This window comes from Cupressus sempervirens, chromosome 2 (genome assembly GCF_028749045.1).
Source record: "Cupressus sempervirens isolate cs-2001-9-10 chromosome 2, ASM2874904v1, whole genome shotgun sequence".
NCBI classification, from domain to species: domain Eukaryota; kingdom Viridiplantae; phylum Streptophyta; class Pinopsida; order Cupressales; family Cupressaceae; genus Cupressus; species Cupressus sempervirens.
Genome location: NC_143119.1, coordinates 21,350,210 through 21,373,030, shown reverse-complemented (window position 1 = coordinate 21,373,030; position 22,821 = coordinate 21,350,210).

Here is a 22,821-nt window from a genome sequence, read left to right as displayed (position 1 = left end):
CTATCTAATCTTACTAAATTGCATGATGATAGAACCTAAAATTTAGTATTAATTTATCCTGATGCTTATAACAATTTTTAACTTAACCTTGTAATTCAATTAAAATCACCATTCAGGTACCAATTCGATTTATGCTAAATAAATAATATAAAAAAACTATGATCGCAACTAAGCTATATTAAAAGATAAATTTATTTAAAAGAAAAACTAACTGAATTAAAATCTAAACTATGTTACATCTAATTTAATTTCGATACTAAACTAACTATAACTTTGGTATCAAAGAAAAACAATTAAATACCTAAGCTAATTCTAATACTTATTTTACAAATTGAACAAGTATAAGCATTCTAACTATGGACTTAAGTCTAAGCTAACCTCAATATAAATTAACTAAAACTTAAGATAAACTATCTACACTAATAATTTTTTTTTTTTAATATACAAATTTCTATAAAGAATTTCATTGGATCATAATTAAAAAACCCAAAACTAATGAATTAAAATTAAACTATATTTAATGTAGACTAATAGCCCATAATTAAAATTAAGCTAATCTAACCATAATTGAACATCATTGTTGCATCTTATCTTTGATACACATTCATATGACAACATAGAATACGGAAATTTTAAGAGAAGTAAATTTACTCAATCCCTTATTTTATTATCAACCTGATTCAAGGCTCAGCCGGGAAAGAATCAGGAAGAAAACTCGGCTTCGTTGCCATATATAATAAGGTTTAACAATACAATTTACAATAGGATCTCAATCCCAATTTTCAATAATTTCATCAAATTTTCTGCATGATCCAAATCAAGGAGTTTGTAATGTCTTCTAAATCTCATTTCAAGAACCGTGGAGGAAACCAATAACTGATCGGGTGACAACCAAGCATAACCAAAAGAACATCAAGCATGCATAGTCATACATGGTTTACACAATAAGATTCACAGTGAATCAAGACTAGGGAGAGGTGGATTCTTCCAACTGGAGAAGTCAAGCACAACACCAATTCAAATGCCCAATTGGGGCCAATAACCAAGAACTTCCGTTCTTCCATTTAAACTTACCATACTCATACCAAGTTTGTGCTGACGGGTAGGGGCCCATAACACCCTACCCTTTATCCCTCTTCTCATCCTGAGAAGAGACTCTACACAGGTTGGAGTCCAACTAAGCAGACCTCTCCCAAAATTGGTCACTTCTGCCCTCTCCTAGGGTGAGTAATACCAAAACACCCATGCAAGGAAACTCAAAATTGCAACCATAAACAAGAAAGGAAAACAACCAAAAGAAACAAAGTTTGCAAATCTCCACAACATACCCACAACCATACAACAATAAAACAACAACAAGGTAACAAGAACATGAAACAAACACAAAAACTGAATAATGAAGATGGGAGTTTCCTACCTTCTCAAATAGGTGATGGCAATGAACAAATTTGAGTAGAGTATCCCTCCTTCCTTCAAGCTTCAAGAAATCTTCTCTAAATGTAGAGATTGGTAACCCCCACTAGACCAAGGAAGGCCTCTAAATAAGCCTCCAACTCAACCACCCAAAAGGAGCAATAACTATTTCCACCCACTAGCCACACTAAAACTCCTAACTCAACCTACACCTTGGTTAAACTCAAAAAGGAGGTGGGGTAAGACAACTCATGACAACCACTTGCAATTTTCGCACAAAGGCAAAAAGGGACTTTTTGAGTGCCCTCAAAAGTCAAAGCTAGGGTCTTAGGGGTTGGAAAAGACCCCTAACCCATACCCATACCCTAAGGTTAGAATAAAAACATGTTTTAAAGCTTTAGGGAAGAGGTTAGAGTCAAATAAAAAAAACAAGAGATAAAATAGGTCTATCTAACAACTCTAACTTGCAATCTAGCCCTAAATCGAATTAGGGATGACTAACCCTCATTAAGAATCTAATAGAAAATTGACACTAACTTGAAACTAAAGGTTAAAAAATTAACCCTAACCAACATACCGAAGCACATAACATTTTACGAGTGTCAAGCGACACTGAAAGAACATAATTACGAACAATCGGGTTTCCAAATTTTAGCACATGGAGATCAGTTTTGTTCCTTCGTAGGGTTTCTCGGCTAAATATCTGCACACTCATTGCACACATCAGTAGTCCTAAAAATCACATGTATATAAACGTATATGTATCAAAAATTTTCATAAATTAAAACATGCATCAAATAAGAGTTTCTTCATCCTACATAATTCTTAACCATTGAAATATCTTGAATCAAATCTCAATTTTACTGATTTCGTCAACATACATATACATGATCATTAAATGAAAATCATCAAATATATCTGGAAATAACATCACACAACATGAAATAATAAAATATGTTCTAAGCATCAGATAATGTCTCGACATCTCGAGTCGCAGATAACAAAAATAGTAGTAATATATCCCTATGCTACGATGGGTCAGGGCGAGGCCTCACATGATGAATCTAGTTTCCATTTCATTCATGGGTGAATTTCAAAATCTAGAAAAGAAGAGAATAGAAAATGCACAGATGGAAGATTTTCAATAGAGGTTGTGCAAATTAACATATTAAAAGTTTGAGCAAGAGTGGTATTTTTTGCAACTATTCATGTATCTCTCTATATAGGAGTTTCAATCCATCTATTTATCATTACAATTCATGTCACACAAATGAATTGAAGGATTGAAATATTAAATGCATGGTTTTAACAAATATCTTATTGTCTTTTCACTTTTATGTTGGCCCAATGGTAACTTTCTATCTCTCATATTTACTTTCCCATTTTCTAGTAAGTTTTGGGAAGTTATAAATAGAGTACTCCATAACAAAATATCCATCGAAGTTAATTCTTATTAATAGATCTTTCTCACAATGGTTAGATTATTTCCATTATCATCTTAAGAGATTTGGTAGATGAGATGTGGGTTTAATTTTCTCGCCAACTTGATTTTCTTTAAAATCTGGAAAATTGTCCTCATGGATTGAAAACATGCCGAGGAGAAGAGAATTTCCATTTCTCCACCTAGGCTTGCCTTTTAACTTTACTTTTTGATTATGGTTTCCTTTAGGTTCAGTGATATCCAAAAGTGGTGTGAATATTAATTAAGGACCTACCTTAGCTTCTTTTCCTTCAAAATTATCTTTTTCGAGAAACTAAAAACTGACTTCATGAGTGGAAAACCTGCCAAGGAGAAGTCAATTTCTAGTTTTTTGCCTAAAATGATTCTTAGAATTATGAAAAGTCCCAAATGTTTCTTAAGGTAGATAATTTTAAGAAGAACATTAATTCATCATGGGTGTTAGATTGTGGTGACTGATCAGGAAAGTACTGTACATACTTCATAAATAGTGGGGTGAAATTTTTTTTTTTTGGATGTAGCCGACATGGTAGCCGACATGGTGGCTGACATATTATGGCCGACATATGGGCGACATGTTATAACCCTAAAGTAGTTTAATACTTTTATAAAAAGGGCTTAGGGTTGGGTATTTTTTTTATGTGTGGTGATACGAAATTGGTTCTTGCGGAGGTACTGAGCTGTAAGGGATTACAGATTGTAATCATGTTGTAATCACTGGATTGTAATAAGATCGGACTTGCTGTTTGGTGGATGTAGCCCAGGGATTGGGTGAACCACGTTAAATCTTGGTGCCTTGTTTTCATTTCTATGTGTTCTATTATTTTTTGTTATTGGTTATATTTGCATGTAGTTTTTATTTCTGTCTGTGGTTTATCCTAACAAGTGGTATCAGAGCCTAGTTGTTTCTCAGTTATCCTCTGCAGGAAAGTCTCACGGTTAAGTGGGAGCAATGGAAGATGATGGTAAGCTGAGGGTTGATAGGTCTAATGGGAAAAACTTCCAGTTATGGAAGATGCAAATGGAAGACTATTTATATTAGAAGGATTTATGGAAGCCGTTGGAAGGAAAAGCCAAGAATCAGGGAACTATGTCAGAGGCTGAATGGGATCTTTTGGACAGAAAGGCACTCGAAAGAATTCGGTTATGCTTGGCACCATTAGTGGCATTTAATATTACAAAAGCAAAGACGACAGAAGATTTGATGAAAACCCTAGTGACACTGTATGAAAAGCCCTCCGCTTCAAATAAGGTATTTCTCATGAAGCATTTATTTAATATGAAAATGGCAGAAGGTGGATCTGTTGCAGATCATTTAAATGAGTTTAATACTATTACTAGTCAATTATCTTCTGTGGGTATCAATTTTGATGAAGAAATTAGGGCTCTCTTGATTTTGTGTTCTTTGCCTGAAAGTTGGAATGGCTTGGTAATGGCGGTGAGTAATTTTGTTCCTGGATCAAGTACCCTAAAATATGATGATGTGATCGGTGTTATTTTAAGTGAGGAAACTCATAGAAAATCCTCAGGTGGATCTACATCAGGAAGTGCTTTAAATGCACAAAGCAAGGGAAGAACGACTGAAAGAGGAAGTAACTCTGGAAATCGTGGGAAATCAAGAGGAAAGTCAAAGGGGACGAGGTCTCAATCGAGAGGACCTAATGATTGCTGGTACTGTGGGAAACCAGGGCACAAAAAGAAAGATTGTTGGACTCAAAAGAAAAATGAAGGAGATAAATCAAATGGAGACAAAGAGGCAAATGTGGTAAGTAATAAATCCGAAGAGGATGCTTTGCTTTTGTCTTTAGAGAGTGTTGATGATTCATGGGTTTTAGATTCTGGTGTTTCTTTTCATGCTAGACCTCATAGAGGTTATTTCATTGATTATGTCCAAGGGGATTTTGGGCTTGTTTATTTGGGGGATAATGAACCTTGTCAGATTGTTGGAAAGAGAAAAATTAAGATTAAGTTGCAGAATGGGAATCATTGGCTACTACATGAGGTAAGACATGTTCCAAAGCTGAGTAGGAATTTAATTTCAGCAGGGCAACTCAGTGATGAGGGTTGTGTAATTACTTTTAATGATAAAAATTGGAAGGTTTCAAAAGGTTCCCTTGTAGTAGCAAAAGGTGTGAAAGTAGGCACCTTATATCTTTGTACAGGTCATATTGTTCCTTCTACTTTGATTGTTTCAGAGAAAAAAGAATATTCAGGAACAATTACTGTAGTTGAGCAGGGAGAACAAATAGCTGCTGTAGATTCTGATACAGCGCTGTGGCACAATAGACTTGGGCACATGAGTGAGAAAGGTATGAAAGTACTTCATTCAAGGAAAGTTTTACCAGGTCTAAAATGTGTGAATATGGATTTCTGTGAAAGTTGTGTGTATGGAAAACAAAAGAGAGTGAGATTTGTAAAGACAGGGAAGGAAAACAAAAAGGAGAAATTAGAGCTTGTGCATACAGATGTATGGGGACCGGCTCAGGTATCTTCCCTTGGTGGCTCTCATTATTATGTTACATTTATTGATGACGCAACTAGAAAAGTATGGGTTTATTTCCTTAGACAGAAATCTAATGTATTTCAAACTTTTAAGAAATGGAAATGCTTGGTTGAAAATGAGACTGGTAAGAAATTAAAATGTCTCAGATCTGATAATGGTGGTGAGTATTGCAGTCATGAATTTGAAGATTATTGCTCCACTAATGGTATTCGTAGACAAAAAAATTGTTCCAAGGACTCCACAGGAAAATGGAGTGGCTGAACGCATGAACAGGACTATAATGGAGCGCGCAAGGAGCATGAGGTTGCATGCTGGGTTGCCCTTACACATGTGGGCGGAGGCTGTCAATACTATAGTATATTTGATTAATAGAGGTCCCTCTACTCCTTTGGGCTATGGTATTCCAGAGGAAGCATGGACTGGTAAGAAGGTGAGTTATTCTTTTCTCAAGACCTTCGGTTGTGAAGCTTTTGCTCATATAGACTCTGAAAATAGAACCAAGCTAGAAGCGAAATCAAAGAAATGTGTCTTTGTTGGATATGGCATTAATGAATTTGGCTATAGGCTTTGGGATTTTGAAAATCATAAAATTATAAGAAGTCAGGATGTCATATTCAATGAAAAAGTGTTGTACAAAGATCTGTTGCAGCAACATGAGAAGAAAGAAGATGATTATGTAGTGCTGGATGATACTCCAAAAGCTGATGTTCCAGCCATTCCTCATGATGTGCAACAATTGCGACAATAAATACCACACACACCAGTGAATGTTAGACGATCAACAAGGCCAATTAGACCTCCACAAAGGTTTTCTCCCTCTTTGTATTCTATTTTACTTACTGATGCTGGTGAACCTGAAAGTTATGATGAAGCTGTGCAGGTGGATACTAAGATTCAGTGGGAGTCTGCAATGAAAGATGAAATGGACTCTTTGCTGAAAAATAAGACATGGGATTTGTGCAAGTTGCCTACAGGTAAAAAGGCTTTACAGAATAAATGGGTTTATAGGTTGAAAGAAGAGGAAGGAGGTAAGAAAAGATTTAAGGCCAGGTTAGTTGTAAAAGGATTTGCACAGAAAAAGGGAATTTATTTTGATGAGATATTTTCTCCTGTTGTTAAAATGACTTCTATTCGTATTGTTTTAAGTCTTGTGGCTACTGAAGATTTGCATTTAGAGCAAATGGATGTTAAAACAGCCTTTCTTCATGGTGATTTGGAAGAAGAAATATATATGGCTCAGCCACAGGGTTTTGAGGTCAAAGGTAAGGAGAACTTAGTGTGCAAATTGAAGAAAAGTTTATATGGCTTGAAGCAAGCACCTCGGCAATGGTATCTAAAATTTGACAGTTTTATGCATGAGCATGGATATAACAGGTGTCATTCAGATTACTGTGTTTATTTTAAGAGGTTGGATGATGATAGCTACATTATTTTATGTCTATATGTTGATGATATGCTTATAGCTGGGTCTAACATGCATCATATTAAGGGGCTAAAATGCCAGTTAGCACATGCATTTTCTATGAAGGATTTGGGGGCAGCAAAAAAAATCCTTGGTATGAAGATTTGCAGAGATAGGAAGAACAGAACATTGACGCTATCTCAAGCTGATTATGTTGAGAAGGTGTTGCAACGTTTCTCTATGGAGAATGCTAAAGCTGTCAGCACACCTTTACCTGGTCATTTGAAATTGACTAAGGAGATGTGTCCCAAGACACAGGAAGAGGAGGATAAGATGTCCAAGGTACCCTATGCTTCAGCTGTAGGAAGTTTGATGTATGCTATGGTATGCACTAGGCCAGATATTGCACATGCAGTGGGAGTCGTTAGCAGGTATATGACTCATCCAGGTTTTGAGCATTGGAATGCTGTCAAGTGGATTCTCAGATATTTGAGAGGAACATCCAATAAGTGTTTACACTTTGGGGGCTCTACTATTGATTTACAAGGCTATGTTGACTCAGATTTGGCTGGGGATATTGATACCAAGCGGAGTACTACAGGTTATGTCTTTACTGTTGGTGGGGCAGTCGTGAGCTAGGTTTCTAGGCTACAGAAGATTAATGCTCTCTCCACTACAGAGGTAGAGTATGTTGCTGCTACAGAGGCAGCCAAAGAGATGATATGGCTTCAGTTCTTCTTGGAAGAATTGGGACATCCTCAGAAGGATAATTATTTGTTCACAGATAGTCAGAGTACCATTCATCTTGCTAAGAATTCAGCTCTGCATTCTAAGACCAAACACATACAGTTGCGATACCATTTCATTCGGTCAGTTTTGGAGGATGGACAGTTAAAGCTAGAGAAGATACATACCAATGAAAATCTAGCAGATATGTTGACAAAGGTTGTCACAAGGGAGAAGCTGAACTCCTCTTTAGCTTCAGTTGGTCTTTTAGACTAAAATGTGAATAAAAGAACAGCAGAGTCCAGGGTGGTTTGATCTAGTGGGAGCCCCATGCGGTAGTTGTATTGCTATAGGATCAGTCTCCAAGTGGGAGATTGTTGTTTAGTGTGGAGCCTGATCAGTCCCCGAGTGGGAGATTGTTAGATTGTGGTGACTGATTAGGAAAGTACTGTACATACTTCATAAATAAAATTTTTTTTTTTTGGAAGTAGCTGACATGGTAGCTGACATATTATGGCTGACATATGGCCGACATGTTATAACCCTAAAGCGATTTAATACTTGTATAAAAAGGGCTTAGGGTTGGGTATTTTTTTTATGTGTGGTGATACGAAATTGGTTCTTGCGGCGGTATTGAGCTGTAAGGGATTACAGATTGTAATCAGGTTGTAATCACTAGATTGTAATAAGATCGGACTTACTGTTTGGTGGATGTAGCCCAGGGATTGGGTGAACCACGTTAAATCTTGGTGCCTTGTGTTCATTTCTATGTGTTCTATTATTTTTTTTTATTGGTTATATTTGCATGTAGTTTTTATTTCTGTCCGTGGTTTATCATAACAATGGGTACCTTGTTAACTTCTTATTTCGACCTGTATTCATCATTTGTTACTTTCTGCAGAAAATTACCTTTATGGGTTGAAAACTCATCAAGAAGACGAAGTTCAGATTTTGGTAAACTTCTCTCCTTATGGAGAAAATGATAGATCCCAAGCAGATTTAACTTATGTAAATGATATTTTCATATTTCATGAATCTCCATCAAATTTGGTACTAAGCTACCTGCAAAAACTCACAACACAAAGGAAGACCACCCAGCTATTAAATGTGGATAAGGAGAAAATGAAAAATCCAATGAAGACTCATTTGACCTAAAGGGACTTGGGCTTAGACTTGAACATAATAAGGACTTTACTGGAACAAAAATTTTCCACTTTACAAATTGGTTGGAGGATGAAAAGTGGGGAAACACTACTCTATTAAGAGATTTAACTAATTTACTTGTCAAAATGTCTCAGCAGTGATCCTTCAGTTAGCACTTTGTTGCTTGATGTTAGATCACCTCTATCTTGATGTTTACTTGGTCCTTTCTAATCAGATGTATCTTTGTTGTCTTCTTATTCCTTTCCTCTATTCTCCTTTAACTAATTTAGAAATGTAACTCAAATCATAACACCTTAGTCAACATGAATGCTCAATTTGCACAAGCAAACTCCCATCAATTCTCCTTAAGAATTTATCAAAAGTTGAGGGTTTTTCCTCCTTAAGAAGACCTAGGTGACTTATGGTTAGGTATCAATAAATGATTTTGATTCACCCTTATTATCACTTAATCCTTCCCTTTTTCTAATTGGATGCATGTAATGCATAGGGATTCACAATTAATATTTGTCCTTATCATCAAAAATCATAAAACAATCCTTAAGTCAACCCAAGAATGACTTACACAGAAGTTTGTGTTATTACAAACAACTATGTAAAAATTGTGTAACTTGGCACTTGACATCCCTGATGGTTATCATCAGCTATAACTTCAATACTGTAACTTGACCTTTGAATTAATTGGCATCCATTGATCACTCGGTATCTGAATAGCTTGACACATACCATTTTCTCAACACTTGAGTTAATCAACACTTACTAGTTACTCGACTCATACTAACTATCTATTGCTCGACATATATTAAATGACAACTTATGCTTGACATGTATTACTCATTTAGCATGAAATAAGTAAATGACTTAAGTATGTTGTCACTCATATGTCAAAACCAATATGGGATTAACACCCAATGGGTACTTAAGAATCAAGTGCACAATTTTTAGATAATCGGGTACCCAATAATTAAATAATTGGTTACCCAATTCAAAATGGGCACCTAAGTTTTAAATAATTAGATACCCAATTATTTAATATCAGGTGCCCAATTTTTAAATCAACTAAATTAGAATTAGGCAACCAATTTTTGAATTGAAAATTGGATGATCAATTCTAATGCCATTGGCAGGATTTTCCCATTGGCATCATGTTTTTCCTTGAAGAAACGCATGGTATTGGCTTGGTGGGACCAAGCCTACACCTTTATGTATCAAATTTTTACTAAGGCTATTAATTGACAATTCCATGGATTGTCATAATTTTTATACAGTCTTCCCCATATTATTTTTTGACAAAAGATAAACCCATTATAGGTCTTGGTGGTCTAATTTTCCACAAAGGAAAAACTTCTCTTAAATAGTTATACAAAATTAGATAAATTTGTATCCTACATATTAGAGTTTGGTTTTTACAAGTTTTTTAAAACCCTAGGTGAAGCCCTATTAAAATAAATTTTATGCCCCAAGTAGACTTGTTAGGTTGTGTGCTTCTACTTTAAAAAAATTTGGCGAGTGAATCAATTTTGAAAGTGGAATATTCTTTCAGGAAACTTTTAATTTCTCCCTTTCTAGTCTTATTTTTTCCCAAATTTATTTCTACCTTTAGATCTTCTTTAGATCAATGACGTTCATCACGTTGCTATTGAGAGTTGCAATCCTACGTGACATGGTGACCATCATGAAATAGAAAGATGGTAAGTAAACTCTAAGAAAAGTGTGTTGAGGTTTTATTTTCTTTGAAGAATTTTGGCAATGTGACTAAATGTTAGAGTGTCAGCAATCAAAAAAGGTAACTAGTTGAATTTTGTTCCACTTTCTATCACTAGTTTCTATGAAGTCATAGTGGTTGCTATGTCACCACTAGGAAATGCAAGATTCTCACCAATAGAAACATAGAACCTTCCCATGAATGGAAAAACATAGTGGGAAAAAAGGTGGTTCCGATGCTAGAGATCTTTTTTGTGATTATTAAGCCATTCTAGCATGATGCTTGTTAGATGTGCCAGGCAAAACAAAGAGGGACTATAATGAGAATGCATTGTCTCTATTTTCTAACAATAATTTTTCAAAGGAATGTGGTAGCTGCTATGTCACGACTAGAAAACCCATGGTTTATGCTAATAGCAACATGGCACCTTCCTAGGAAAGTAAAATGATAAAATAAATAAAGAGGATGTGCGTTGTAAGGTGTTTTATCATTAATAAAACCATGTGATTATTTTGTAGTGTCAGCATTGAATACAGTAACATAAAATGGAATGTGTGCATTTCATATGGCCATTTTTTTGTCAGAAGTATGTTGTGGTTGCTATGTCATGATCACAAAGCTTTTCATTTTTCTAATAGTGACATAACACCTTCACAAAAATATAAGACATGGTGAGGCCTGACTTTAAAGAGCATAGCCAAAGGGTAAACATGGTAATTAATTTCCCAGCATGTTAAGGAAATCTCCTATCACATCCTACATGGAATTTTAGTCAGAATGAAGATACATATAAATGAGGACCATTAGATCAAAGAGCATTAATGGTAGGTTCTAGATCATTATGAAAAATTGTTTGATCTTTAATGGTAGCAACCAAAGGAAAATGGTTTAGAAGATTGCCAGATGATTGTATTAGTTCCTAGAATGATTTGGAGAAGTTGTTCACAAAGCAATATGCAGACAACACTAATGTTTGTTTTATGTTAAATGATTTCAACAATATCAAAAAGGACCCTAATGAGTCTACATTTTATTTTAATGTAATATTTAAAAAGGGAATGTACAAGTTGTTATAGGTCATGACACTAAATGAGGATGTATGCCTTACAACATACTTTTATTCTTTTGATAGCAAGATGGCTCATCAATTGAGGGATAAAGAGCCTAAAACTTTAAGAGAAGCTTTCAAGTTTGTTGTAAATATTGAGAATAATAGAAAGGCATCTAGTAAGTTGGGTAGAAAAAATGATCCAAATTTTTTTAACCCTAAGAACAAAAAAAAAAATAATTATAAGTTTCTTGTGAATAAGAAACTTGAGGAAGCTACAATAAGTCAAGTATTGGATTTGTTAAAAAAGATGAACTCACTAGCCTTCAATTCACACAAAACCAATGTTGGGGACAAGGCCCCAGTGAAAAATAGCCATTTTAATAGACAACCAAGAATGCAAAATTACCCTTATAACACTTAGTGGAAAGATGGTAAACCCATTCCTAATCAAACCCATAATGTAAAAGATAAGGGTACACTAGATCCTTTGCAAAGAAGCTCTATTAATATGAATGATGATGTGCCATGGTGTATTATACATCAAACACCTTACGCTTTAGATTATTGTGTAGTTTCTCAATCATCTTCTTTAGATCAAGGTACGTAACATGAGGAAGAATAAAAAAGCCATGATGATGTAAGTTGCAATATGGTAAACATATTTGATGATTGTGTGGATTATGGTTTGGAAGAACCTAAAAATGATGTTGTAGATGAAAGAATTGTCTATCAATTACACCATTAGCAAGTGTTCTCTGATGATGAAGGTTATGATAAGGAGAAAGTATGTAATACATCCTCAACTATTGATAACATAAATTTGAGAATACCTTACAATGAGGATATTGATAGAATTAATGTAGAGATGATCCCTCAAGTGCACAACAATTACCTTTTGAGAAGAAAAACAATTGGTAATGATGCTAGAAAACCTTTTGGTATATTCATTAAGGATAACAGACATAAGATGAAGGATGATAGCAAGAAGACTAATATAGATCCAACTAAGGTAAAAGATAGCAAGATCAAGGAGTGGAAGCCCAAGAAGAAAGTTCAATTCCAAAAAAATGATATAGTAAAAGCAATTGTACAAGAGAGGAAATATCTACCATTCAAAAGAATCCTACTCTAGGTATGCTTGTAAAGCCTACTATAGCTGACCCTATTGATATGATATCTATGTTGCCACAAATAACTTGTAAAGTACCTCTTTCTGAGTTGTTTAGAATTGATGAGCATAAGAGTAAGGCCTTGTCATGGTTGAGTGGGATAGGAAATAATGGTAATGTGGTTGAACCAAGTGCCATTCAAAAAATCCTAGTAGTGGTAGAAGATTATGCTATTATATCCCAAATCCCTTAGATGTTTTTGGATGATTCATCAATAGCCTACATAGAAGATATTGATCCATTTTTTCTCAGTTTGATCATAAAAGGAAAAAACCTAAAGAATTGCATGATAGAATTAGGAGCATCTAACACCATCATGCCCTTTAAAGTTATGGAAGCTTTAGGTATGGAGGTAGATACTAAACAAGGAAGATGCAAAGGTATGGATGCTAGAGAAGTCCTAGTCATAGGTACTATTAATGCATTACCATTCAAGCATATCCTAAATTAGAATTGACCATGTTAGTCCTTGTGGTTGACATTCCTCCACATTGTGGGATGTTGCTTTCTAGAAAATGGAGTATTTCTATGGAGGTACCCTACAATGTGACTTTTCTTATACAACTTTCCAAATAGGTGATAAGGTAGTTAGGGTAGATAGGGAGCCAAGGGTCAATAAAATTATGGGAGAAGAAATTGATAAGGATTCAACTTGTTTCTTAGATACTAGTGTGAATGCTTTTAGGGAAGAACTGATCATTCAAGAAGTAGAGAAATTACCTGCTATGATTGAACATGAAGTAGAATGTTGTATGAATTTACTAGTGACCATGTACCTTGATGGAGTTAGTTCTAGAGAAGGTTTGGAGGCAGAAGTAGTTTTTGTTTCTCCTAAAAAGAATACGTTTAGATAATTTTTCACTTTGAATTTTGCATGTACCAACAATATAGCAGAATATGAAGCTCTTCTATTAGGATTTAAAGTTGCCACCCACCATGGAATCAAAAACTTGCATTTCATAGGTGACTATAAATTGGTTATTTCAAAAATAAAGGAAATTTATGCTTCAAAAAACAAAATGTTGAAACAATATAGGAACACAGTATGAGACCAAATAGAGTTTTTTGATGCATTTGATATTTTATGAAGGGATATAAATAAAAATAAAATGGTAGATATACTTGCAAATGTAGCAATCAAGCCTAAGGAAATATCATTTGCAGGAATTTTATAGATGGAGGTTTAAAATAGGCACCTGACAATATTGAACATTGGAAAATCTTTGAAGATGACAAATATTTTTAAATTTCATGTTAATTGAGGACAAATACCATGGTCAAGAAATGAATTATAGTGATTTAATTGAAACTATTAATGGTGAGGAAACAATTTTTGGCTAGGAAATTATGTAGTTAAAAACCAACAAAGTACCTAAGAGGTTAGTGGCCTTAGAGAATATTTTTGATAATCAAGATAGAGAAAAACTTGGAATTAGAGGTCAAAAGCCCCAAGAACTTGAATAAGTAAACCTAGGCACAACTAAGGCTCCAAAGAAAGTTTATATTGGAAAAAACTTAATAGCTGAAATTAGAAACCATTGATTGATTTGTTGAGGAAGTACAAACATGTTTTTTCATGGTCATATGATGACCTCAAAGCCTATAGAGAAGATTTATTCCAACATGTCATACCATTGAAAGATAATGTAAAACCTTTCAAAAAGAAGCTAAGACTAGTAAATCCTACCCTAGCACCCAAAATGCAAGAAGAGTTGATGAAGCTAAGGGATGGAGGGATAATCAAACCAATTAGACACTCCACTTGGGTTTTAAATTTGGTACCTATTTGAAAAAAGAATGGGGATATAAGGTTATGTGTAGACTTCAAAAAATTGAACATTGCATCTTTGAAGGACAATTATGAAATGGGTTACCAAATATGGAAGCAATGCTGCAACAAGTAACTAGTTCTGAGTTGATGTCCATGATGGATGGATTTTTCGAATACAATTAGGTCCTTGTGAAAGAAAATGAACAATTTAAGACAATTTTTACAAATCCATGGGGAACCTATGTATATGTGAGAATGCCATTTGGATTGATTAATACAAGTGAAACCTTCCAGAGAGCTATGGATGTAGCATTCCATGAATATATCAACAAGTTCATGGTAGTATACTAAGATGACCTCATTGCTTATTCTAGGAAGGTTGAAGACCATTGTAGACATTTGGAAAAGATTTTTATCAAAGCCTTGGAATATGGGGTATCCTTAAACCCAAAGAAGTGTACATTTGGGGTAATTGAATGCAAATTATTGGGACATATAGTATCAAAGGATGGAGTAAAGATAAATCCTAAAAGAGTGGCAACCATTGACAAGGTGCCTAAGCCAAGAAATGTAAAGGGAATACAATCTTTCTTTGGGAAAGTAAACTTTATGAGGATATTTGTTATAAATTTTGGTGAGATTAGTAGGCCCATTTCAAAAATGCTTAAGAAAGGAGCTACTATTAATTGGGATGGTAAACCTTCACAAACCTTTGAAGATATTAAAATTTCCATAAAAAATGCTCCAGTCCTTAGAACCCTAGATTATAGTAAGCCAATGCACATATTCTCTTTTGCATCCTTCCATACTATAGTTGTAGTCTTATTATAGAAGAATAAGGAAGGATATGAACAACCCATTGCATTTTCTAGTAAATCATTATAGCCTACTACTTTCTAAATTGAAATATGAAAAAAATGAAAAAAATAATATGCCTTGATGAAAGCTATTAAGGATTTTAGGTGTTATTTGGTAGGTGCCATTGTTATTGCATTTGTACCTAGTGCAGTTGTCAAGGACATATTTTCTCAGTAGGAGGTGTTAGGAGATGCAGATGGATCAACAAGATCCAAAAACTTAACATTGAAATGCAGATCACAAAATTGGTAAGAGGTCAAGGACTAGCTAAGCTTATGGCTCAATCCAACTTAGATGCTAATCAAATCAATATAGTAGAAGATGGCCTAAGATTAGGTTTATGTGATATGAACCATTATGAATGGTATACTAATGTCATTTATTATCTACAACATATGGAAGCCCCTTCCCATTTGACTAAAAATGAAAAAAGAAGCACCAATTTACAAGCCATTAGATATATTATTGTCTAGAACATCTTATGGTGGAGAAACTTTGAAGGATTGCTAGTCAAACGTGTTGATCAAGAAAAATCAAAAGAAGTATTGAGTGAAATGCATTTTGGAGTCTGTGGAGGACATTATATGGCCAAGGCCACTACACAAAAAGTGATGAGAGTTGGATTATGGTGGCCTTCCCTCTTCAAAGATTCTTAAATACTGGTCAAAAAATGTGCTATCTGTCAGAGATTTGCAAGTAAATTGAAATTTTTAGGAAACACTCCATTAAAGACAGTGGAAGTTCAAGCACCATTCCAACAATGGGGAATGGATTTTATAGGTGAGATTTCTCCCAAGTCTAGCACTGGTTATTTATGGATATTGGTTGCTACTAATTACTTCACAAAGTGGGTGGAGACAATTCCAACAAGAAATGCAACTAGTAAGATTGTTAACAATTTTTTGCTAAATAATATCATTTCAAGATTTTGTTGTCCTCAAAGGATTGTGAAAAATATTATAATGTGTTTTAGATATGATGAATTTATAAAATTTTGTGACAAGTATGGAATTACGAGATCAACATCTTCTCCCTATCATCCACAAGGAAATGGAAAATTTGAGTCCACAAATAAGAGCTTGTTAAAAGTGATAAAAAGAACATTGGATGATAACAAGAAAGCCTAGGATTCCAAATTGTAGTTAGCAATATGGGCTGATAGGTTGACTGTGAAAAAGGCTATAGGTGTAGCACCCTTTGACATTTTCTATGGGATCCAAGCAAGAATGCCTTAGAAAAATTTAGTGGGACTATATGATTACATCCAAATGTATGATGAAGACATCACTAATGATATGCAAGAAAGAATGGATGAATTGGTAGGATTGGCTAAGACTAGGAAAGAAGCATCAGTTAAAAATCAAAAGTTACAATTGCAAGTCAAAACACTATATGATAGGATAATAGTGAGCAAGAAAGTTGAACTTCAAGATTTATTCCTCATGTGGAATGCTAGAATTCAAGATAAAGGAAAACATGGAAAGTTTGATCCTATATGGTTAGGTCTGTATCTAATTCAAAATACATGGGGAGAGTACTCTTATATTCTCAAAGATCTATCAAGTAACATTCTTGAACTGCCAATTCATGGACAGTTCTTGAAGAGGTATTTTTGCTAAAATACTTGTTTTCTTCCATGAGCAGTAGTTTAGGTTTTCTTCTATATTCTATAAATCCTCTTTGTCTTTTGTATAGCCCTTTTACATATTCCTTTCTGGAGCTGTTGTTCTCTCATAATTTATCATTCTTTGTCAAGTGTGTGGTCTTCTCTACCAAATATTCTAGATTCTTGCATAGACACAGGTAGTCTATCATCCCTAGATAGAGCCACTAGTGGTATAATTTTCCACAATGCCAAAATTTTCCTTAAATAGGTATGCAAAATCAAATAAATTTTTATTGTAGAAATTAGGGTTTAGTTTTTGTAAGGCTTTTTCAACCCTAGCTGAAACTTGTTAGGTTGTGTGCTTCTAGTTTAAAAAATTTTGGCAAGCAAATCAATTTTGAAAGTGGAATATTCTTTTGGGAAAATTTTAATTTCTCCCTTTCTAGTCTTATTTTTTCCTAAAATCGTTTCTACCATTAGATCTTCCTTTAGATCTACAATTATCATCATATCACTATCGAGAGATACAAGGTATTTATCCTATGTGACATGGAAACCATCATAAAATAGAAAGATGGTAAGTTAAAGTCTGAGAAAAGTACATCTAGCTTTTATTTGCTTTGAAGAATTTCAGTGATATGATTGAATGTCAGAGTGTCAAACATTAGTAAAGGGCACTAGTTGAAGTTTGTTCCACTTTCCATCACTAGTTTCTATGAAGTCATAATGGTTGCTATGTCACCACTGGGAAACACGCACTAATACATTTGGCATTGATTTGCGACGGTTAAGTGTCGCAATTATGACCGCGATGTGTCACCACTATGATAGTAATATACGTCATTGTTTTTTAGTCACAAATTATGATGTCTACCCTCCACCATCATAAATATGATGCTTATCCATCGCTATAAAACCACTTTATTATGGCACGAACCCCATCACAAAGCTTGTAGCATGCATCACAATTGTGACGTTCTCCTCAAGCATTCTGACAGGGTAGTGACGACATCTAGCGACAGGGTCATTGTGGTAGCAACCTTGACATCCATCGCAATTCTTACCCTGGATGTTGCAATTGTGATGTCAATGGAAAATTACTACAGGGTGGTGATGGCATCTGGTGATGGTGTCACTGTGGTGGTGATGCTGATGTCCGTCACAATGCTTGTCGTGGACATCACAATTATCACGACCACTACAAGCATTGCGATGGCACCGCTATGGTAGTGATGCCAAGTCTATCGCAATGGTTGGGGGAATTTTGTAATTGTGATGTCCAGTGCAAGAATTGCAACGGGGTTGCTGTGGTAGTGATGCCAACTACTATCGTAGCCACAACAACCCCACCGCAAGCATATTTAGCCTATTGCTTCAACCACAAACATATTTGCAAGTTTGACAAGTAGAAATATTTCTCCATTTCTCACATTTATTTGATTAATTTTGGAAGTATAAGGAAATATTGGTTGCAGGGATCTAACGTTGAATCATTGAAAAAGTTTGAAGTAATGCATCTTTTCATGGTATTTTGACTTCATTATCAACTTTTTGTAGTGTTTGTCATGTTTTCTGAATGGTTGCCAGTAATGTGATTTTCCCTCTATTTTATAGGTGTTGCCCCAAAATCAGAATATTGTCTAGCTTTACTTAAACCAAGTCTACCAGGAACTTCTCTTTGTTTCTTTAGCTTAGTACCATTTCCACTAGAAAGCTGCCTATTTACAAGAGGCATCAGAGTATCACAAAATTTAGCAATGTTACACCCATTCTGAACCACGCTAGCTATAATTTTAGATGTCTTGGTTTGCTACACAGAAACACAACCATTTATTTTGTTTGACAGACCCTTTTCACAGGGTTGTTGTGGATACTTAGAAGTGACTAAACATGCAAAACTTTTTGCAGCTGGATACTCTTTTCCAGAAGACATTTTTGCAAAGCATTTCTACTTAAGAAAAATGTTAGCCTTCTTAAGCTGTAACTTTGTGCATTTCTTCCTTTCATTGGATTGTTTCTTCCTCAAAATATGCATTGCTCTTAGAAGAAAATGCCCTGTGAAAGAAAAGTCTTGTAAAAAACAAGGACATGGAAGATGCTTCATAGGCTTCAATCTGTTTCTACTAACGAGGTAGTGGTTGTCCCCATGGTGTTTTTGGTACTTTTGGCTGGAAATACATTTAGTTTCTTGACTATATTTCTGCAACCTATGTGGATGCATAGCTTTTACACATGACCCATTCATTTCCCTTCCCTTATAGAGCAAAGTACCATTTTTGCCTCCTTGCCAAAAGGAACATATAAAGATTCATTTGGACTAAAAGCAATTTTCTCGAAAACAAACATATACACTGCAACATTAATACAAAAAACAAGCACCTAAAATAAGGAACCATCTTCTAGGGATAGGAGCTTAACAGGCTCACTCTCATTATCTATAGAATTGTGGACCACACTACCATTCTCTAGATGCTCATCAGCTACAAGTTTATCATTTGAATCATTTTTTGGAAGTTTAGTAGCATGATGTCGAGTAATAATACCTGTCAAACTATTTGTAGAATGTTTGACATTCTCATGATTTGTTACCATTAATTTTTGAATAAGCTTTAGAATTTCTACCAATAGTGTTCTCATTATCATTGCTCACATCACAATTCTGAGAATGTCTAACAACCATATCATTAAAATTACCCACAAAATCAATTCCCTTTATTTTAGATTCCTACTTCTTAACATTATTACTAGACCCATTCGATGTGCATCCATTACTTATGGTATGACTTGACTAGAAGACATTATTTGTTTGAATACCATTCATTCTTGGAGGCACCATCTATAATGTAACATCATGATTTGTTGATGATCTGGATTTACTGCATAGCTGGCTAGAACTTGTCTTCTTTTCTAGACTTTCTGAAATGAAATTGACATTTGACAAATTTTCTACTTGTTGGGGTATTTTGTTTACACCTACAACACTAAAAGAGATTGATGTCATTTGGAAAGAATGCATGTTTTCTGTCACTTGGGGGGCATATGAATCTTGTAAGTGGTTTTCCTTTGGATGCCTAATGTTCAATCACACCCTCTTCTTTAGTTTAGAGCCATTATACTGAGATTCAGACCCACCTGCTATTTAAATGCTAGTTTTCTTATCTCGTATATAGAATAGCATGTAAGCTTTTTGGAAAAGCACACTTTTCTCACTAACTGAATAGACCTAGAGTACAAAATGTCATAAGAATAACTTCAATCTATCTAAGAAACTTCATTATAATTAGTATTACCGTATAAAGAAAAGGTTCTACATAAAACTGTAGTTCTTTTGTGTATTCTGTTATACACGAATTATAATGAGCTTGCTCCAAAAAATTAAACATGTCTTCACAACTGTAGCAAATGTATACCCGATTATCATCTAAAGCTTGCGAGATGCCTGTGGATGAACAAATAAAGTAGAAATGCATCTTCACATCCATTTGGTGAATGCACCATCCAAATTTAGTAAATGTTAAAGGATCAAGCATTTCTGAGGTTATATAACTTCAATTATTTGAACTAAGTGAGGATATTATTTTAATAGAGGCAATCTTGTTTTCTCTCAAAGAAACATATGGATATGGACAATAGGCCATTGCCTCAAGGGCCAAGGAATAGACAAACACTACAGTCCAAGAATTCTTCACCTAAATCATAGTCTAATCAGGAAAATCTTAGTCTATAGTGATAAGGGCTAATAATATTCACCCAGGGGACCTTTTGTCTCCTTTCCACTGTAAAACAATTGCAACTTGAGAAAGTTCAAAAATGAAGGTTTGACTCAATTTGTACAAAACCAGTATATCCCAAAAAAAAAATACTAAAAAGCCTCATATAGAAATATCTTAGATTATTTCTAGGGTAAAGTGTCAAGGAATGATATTGTTATCATAGGTCTTTTCAGGTTTTAATGCACAACTACAACAATTTTGGTCATATATGTGCTATTTAAGATTTTAACAAGACTTTATGCTAAAGCTTATAAATGATGGCTCTTTCTATGAAGAGTTTGGTCACATATTGGCTTTAGAAATCTCATGTTGGCCCTATAAGTTCCCTAGAAGCAACTTTTCTGACACAAAATAACATCAAAAAAATGCCTCAGCAAACTATATGACTACATACAAGCGAATATAATGAGAAATTTTTTCTTATGAACCACTACTTGTGAAACATGGGTCAAGAGTTGAATCTTGTTAGCAATATCACAACATAAGGTCAATTTTTCCAAACAAATCTTGAGAATATTTTTGATGTTCAATATGGTTCAATGAAGTTTAAACATGGGTCATGAGATATGAACTTTAGGTAACCACTAACCACTACTCATTGAAATATGATTCACTGTAAGTTGAATCTAGATAAACAAGCACAAACTGATATAGTATAGAGCACCAAATATTTGAGTAATCTATACAAATCACAAGATTGTAAGAATTCAGATATCTTAATTAAATGCAAAGATAACATAATTTGACACACTACAGAAAAAAAAATACTCGAAACTAAATTCAATTTGAGAATAAGAAGAAGTAAACATGAGAAGGTAACCATTAAAAGTGAGGCGCTAAAGATACATCATGGAAATTGGCACTTCTTATTGAAAACTCAGCAAACATGTAATTTATGTCATTCACAAAAGAAGTCATATAGTCTATTAGTTACAATTTCAATACAAAATTACAAATCATACCAAGGATGTTTTCCACTTCCTCCACAAAGCCCATGTTAAGCATTTCATCAGCCTCATCAAGGACATGAAATTTCAATGATTTCAAGTTTAGACTGCCTCTCTCAATATGATCCTGTGTAAAGAAATTGTAACATTTTTTTTACCAATGAATTGTTGCATATCAAGAAAGTAGTTAATAAAAGCTACTCACTTACCTTGATACAACCTGGTGTTCCAAAAACAACATCTAAACCTCTGTGTAGTTCATTCTCCTATGGACTATATGGAGCACCTCCATACACACAGCATGTATTAATGCCAACAGATCCACCATAAAACTCAAAATCCGCATGAACCTACATATCAAAAGTCATCATACAAAGTTCCCAAATTTGTTGATGTAGAGAAATTGCCAAAGAAAGAACATATTTTCAAAATACTAACATAATCAAATAGTTTACAGGTCAATGCTAACATAATACCTATTTTGCAAGCTCTCGATTTGGAACCAAAACAATCACACTAGGTAGCTTTCCATAGGACTTAAATATGGAACAAATCTGATAATTGATAACTTAATGACAATTGTCAAATGTCAATAAAAAACCAAATTGATTTATACACGTGCAATCTCCACAAAGAAAACAATAACTTGCAAAGAAAAAATGAACAAAATATAAATGGGAAAATTTATCCTCTTTTGGACAAAGGTATGCTGCTATAATAGGAGTACAAGGCCACAAAGGACATAAAGTATAGTTCATCAAAATAGTGGACTTTGAAACTCTAAAATAATGAAGAATAGCTCATCACTTTTACAACTCTAAAACAATGAAGAATAACTGATCATTATGGTAATAAGACATCAATGTCACAACTCATAACAGAGAGAGTACAATTATGACTATCAAGGACATTATGTAAAAGACGCAGTGACCATGGAACCATCAACAAATAGTGGCATTGACCATCAAACTAAAATACATATGTAGTCATGTGCTATAGAAAAAATAATCTAACCATCAACACTAACGACATAGCAGAGATAATGTCTAAAAATAATGGTCATGGAAAGCAAGTAGGCATTTTTTTTACAAAGGCAAAGGGGTATGAGTATGTTGTGGTCAACCCAAACCAATGTTAATTGAGTCACAGTGATCAATCTAAATATAAGTTTGAGAAATATGTTAAGGAAATACTATAGCAGTAAGCTTATGAAATACAATGAATTCATTGATGCATCAGTGATAAAGGGAGTGGTCCCCAAGAATAAGAAACTAGTG